The 4,336-nt window shown below is 35.5% G+C and overlaps 4 non-coding genes across 4 annotated transcripts; all 4 read right to left on the minus strand.

Moving 5' to 3' along the window:
- Positions 1–578: 578 nt before the first annotated feature.
- LOC117115862 lies at positions 579–738 on the minus strand. The gene has a single exon (XR_004446641.1). It is a non-coding gene; the product is annotated as a U1 spliceosomal RNA (small nuclear RNA).
- A 931-nt stretch (positions 739–1,669) lies between these two features.
- Positions 1,670–1,751, minus strand: Trnas-cga. Its single transcript has one exon. It is a non-coding gene; the product is annotated as a tRNA-Ser (tRNA).
- Positions 1,752–2,182: 431 nt separating this feature from the next.
- Trnap-ugg lies at positions 2,183–2,254 on the minus strand. The gene has a single exon. It is a non-coding gene; the product is annotated as a tRNA-Pro (tRNA).
- Positions 2,255–3,193: 939 nt separating this feature from the next.
- On the minus strand, positions 3,194–3,358 carry LOC117115857. The gene has a single exon (XR_004446637.1). It is a non-coding gene; the product is annotated as a U1 spliceosomal RNA (small nuclear RNA).
- Between the last annotated feature and the right edge of the window lie 978 nt (positions 3,359–4,336).

Below are 4,336 nucleotides of genomic sequence, written 5' to 3' on the forward strand. Positions count from 1 at the left end.
ATACTGTGGCCTACAGGTGTCATTTCAACACTTCTTTTCTTCTGGCTTTTAATACTTTCATTACGATCATCTTATAATAAATATTACAATTTTTGTATTTAAATCTTTTAAAGTTAGTTTTTATAAGTGTATATCTTTTCAAGTATAAATATAACACCAATGATTCTGTATTATAAATGTTTTCTGATTATAATAAATATGCAAATTAGTCTACTAACTTTTAATCAATGTGTTTCAACAATGAGGTAATTGTTTGCCATAAGGTAGTACATTACGCCTAAAAGCTATATCGATACGTCTATAATAAACTTGAAAATTCCCCCCACCCCAAAGAAACTCCCATATAAAGTTTATCATTGAATATATTTGTAGAAAACATAATTATAAAAACATTATATATATGCCATTTTGGCGTGATAGCGAAATATACAAATCAAGCATATATCCCATATGGCCTATTTTCTAGTTCATAATGGTGATAGTTTGTACCCTTATTTCCAAAAACTGCACCACATTCTAGCAAACACCAATACTCTTTCTAAAGTGTTTACATATTAATTCTATCTTTCAATTCGTGTTACGGGTTAGCGCGAACGCAGTCCCCCGCTACCATAAATTATACACCCGAGTTCCCCACATTTGGGGGAATGTGTCAACCTCCGCCAAGTGCAATGCCGAGGCCTCACCTTGGAAGGACATTCCTTCTCGATCAAAGTCACTCCTGTGCCAGGTAAGTATACGTCACCATGGCGTCCCTACCAGTGGCGGCTTTAGGATATATTTTCTGGGGGCGGGGGTGACCTGAGCTCGTAGGCTGGATTTTATCAGGGAACAGTTAAATTAATTGAAATGTAATCTGCAATATGGGTTGAAAACAGATCATTAAGACAAAGGTGCTCGATGCGGAGCAGAGGAATATATTTATCAAAAAAAAAAAAAAAAAAAAAAAAAAAAGAAGATAATAAGAAGGATAGGCCTAACATTTGGATACCAATCAACATTTTATTGCACTACAGGCTGTCTCATGAGGTACTTCCTCAATCAGGTGCTAGGCTCTGATTCAGAATTTGACTCAACCAAGTAGTAAGGTTTGTTGAAGTGGAATTATTCTCGCTTTGTGAAATGTATTATTCTTTCATTACACAGCGTGCCGTATAAACCAAACCCAATTGGAATATTTTGTGTCTTTTATGAATGACATTTCAAAATTTGTGACAAAATGAAGCTGCATTGTTTTTTTATGTATTTTTTCACTTTTCGTGGACCTTTCGGTCATTGACAGTTTATTCACATTATTATAAGGCCCATCATTAACCAAAAAATAAAGAATTAGCCAATACGCAGAGTAAGGCCTATTTTCAATATATTTTATGAACTTAATACATCTTTGTGTATCATTTGATCGAATTTAAGAAAGTATAATACATACTCCAAGTATTGAAATACACGCCATCGTGTTGGGATTCAATATTTCGACATTAATTATGTCATCATCATTCCTGATGATGACATAATTAATGTCGAAATATTGAATCCCAACACGATGGCGTGTATTTCAATACTTGGAGTATGTATTATACTTTCTTATCTGAGATTAATCAGTGGACCTTTCGGTTTTTGATCGAATTTCATACCATTAAATTGAAAATATTCATTTAAAAAAAGATCACGCTGCGAGCAGGGTTCGAACCTGCGCGGGAAGATCCCATTGGATTTCGAGTCCAACGCCTTAACCACTCGGCCATCACAGCTGCACGCACTATAGAAGATCATACATGAAAGCTTTACCCCTGTGGGCAGTCACATGAATAGAAATAAACAATACTGGTTTAAAATGTCAGTCAAGTAGTTAAAAACCATCTAAAAATCACCTTATTTTGCGAATTAGCGCCACTCAACTGATCATCGAGTCCCCCTCCCACTTCACCTTTGTAGAGGTATCTACAATATGCGCTATATAAGTCGACAATTATTATTATTAAAAATAAATATGTGAAGGTGTTTGAATATTAATCTCAACACTAAGTTGATTGTTGTGATTTTGATTAACATAAATCATGTATATTGCATCTGGTATTCAAACTATTCTTCTGTGCAATGTACTTTGGTTATCCCTATTATACGCTGTTTAATAAGAGATATAAAATGTACATTAATTACAAAATCTATTAAAAAAAAATTAGGGCTCGTCCGAGAATTGAACCCGGGGCCTCTCGCACCCAAAGCGAGAATCATGCCACTAGACCAACGAGCCTTACTCGGTGAAGTCAACTTCATACTCCGCTCCTCTGTACTACCTTATGGCAAACAATGACCTCATTGTTGAAACACATTGATTAAAAGTTAGTAGACTAATTTGCATATTTATTATAATCAGAAAACATTTATAATACAGAATCATTGGTGTTATATTTATACTTGAAACGATATTAAATAAATATGCAAATTAGTCTAAGTTAGTAGACTAATTTGCATATTTATTATAGTCAGAAAACATTTCTAATACAGAATCATTGGTGTTATATTTATACTTGAAATGATATTAAATAAATATGCAAATTAGTCTAAGTTAGTAGACTAATTTGCATATTTATTATAGTCAGAAAACATTTCTAATACAGAATCATTGGTGTTATATTTATACTTGAAATGATATTAAATAAATATGCAAATTAGTCTAAGTTAGTAGACTAATTTGCATATTTATTATAGTCAGAAAACATTTCTAATACAGAATCATTGGTGTTATATTTATACTTGAAATGATATTAAATAAATATGCAAATTAGTCTAAGTTAGTAGACTAATTTGCATATTTATTATAGTCAGAAAACATTTCTAATACAGAATCATTGGTGTTATATTTATACTTGAAATGATATTAAATAAATATGCAAATTAGTCTAAGTTAGTAGACTAATTTGCATATTTATTATAGTCAGAAAACATTTCTAATACAGAATCATTGGTGTTATATTTATACTTGAAATGATATTAAATAAATATGCAAATTAGTCTAAGTTAGTAGACTAATTTGCATATTTATTATAGTCAGAAAACATTTCTAATACAATTTTCCTGTTCATAATGTTGATATTTTGGACCCTTATTTCCAAAAACTGCAACACATTCAAGCAAACACCAATTCTCTTTCTAAAGTGTTTACATATTAATTCTATCTTTAAATTCGTGTTAGGGGTTAGCGCGAACGCAGTCCCCGCTACCATAAATTATACACCCGAGTTCCTCACATTTGGGGGAATCGCAAGGGTCAACCTCAGCCAAGTTGCAATGCCGAGGCCTCACCTTGGGAGAACATTCCTTCTTGATCAAAGTCACTCCTGTGCCAGGTAAGTATGCGTCACCATGGCGTCCCCACCAGTGGCGGCTCTAGGATATATTTTCTGGGGTGGGGGGACTAAGTTGTCCGACAACTCGAGCTGGGGAAAGGAGCTGAGAAGGGATTCCCTCCAAATGAGATTTTTTTTAAAGAATAGCAACCTCTGGATGGCCAGAAATGGGACTCTCAGACTGTGACAGACATGTGTTAGCTTGGTGTGGGTCTATTTTTATATGTTTTATGGTATGACTGCCCAACGAACTCTGTCCTTCAGGTGGGCCTGACACCTGTCCGGTGGGGGACTTGAATCCCCCTCTCCCCCCGCTGGAGTCGCCACTGGTCCCCACCGATCGATCTGACGTGACGTTTTTATGTGGGTGTTTTATAGATTTTTGAGAATAGTAATATCACCGAAAAAATAGATAGAATGACAGTTGAATGACCAACAAGGACAACTGAAGACAATAGTTCGTCATTAGAATTTATTTAGTATAACTTTATTCGGAAAATTAATCTCCGAATTAATCTCCGAGTTGCCGTCCCCGGCGTTTTCAGTGACGTCGTATGAATTGTGTGCGATTTTTACCAACTAACCACTAAGTAAAAAATTTGAGGCATGTAGTACCTTGAAAATCAACCCAGAGACCTGGTAGTTTATTGATTGTTTATTGGTAGCTTCCCATCGCTGCCAAAAATAGTTGTTTGACAGTTGCGTCCCCGGTGACAGCGTGGAGGGCATGGTGAAGGTTGGTTACGATTTGGTGGCACATCGATTGAGTATTTTCATTCATCTGGCCATGTAAGTCAGTGGCGTATCTAGGTGTCATGAAATGGGAGGCTGATGGTGGGTGGGGGTGACTCCGAGAGGTGAAGTGGAGGGGCGGAGGGTCGATGATCAGTTGAGTGGCGCTAATTCGCAAAATAAGATGATTTTAGGTGATTTTTAACTACTTGACCGTGACTTGAACCAGTGTCAGTATAATCTTAGGTAAGCAT

The sequence above is a fragment of the Anneissia japonica genome, unplaced genomic scaffold (genome assembly GCF_011630105.1).
Source record: "Anneissia japonica isolate Jap-2015-1 unplaced genomic scaffold, ASM1163010v1 scaffold1483_len710385_cov172, whole genome shotgun sequence".
Taxonomy (NCBI): domain Eukaryota; kingdom Metazoa; phylum Echinodermata; class Crinoidea; order Comatulida; family Comatulidae; genus Anneissia; species Anneissia japonica.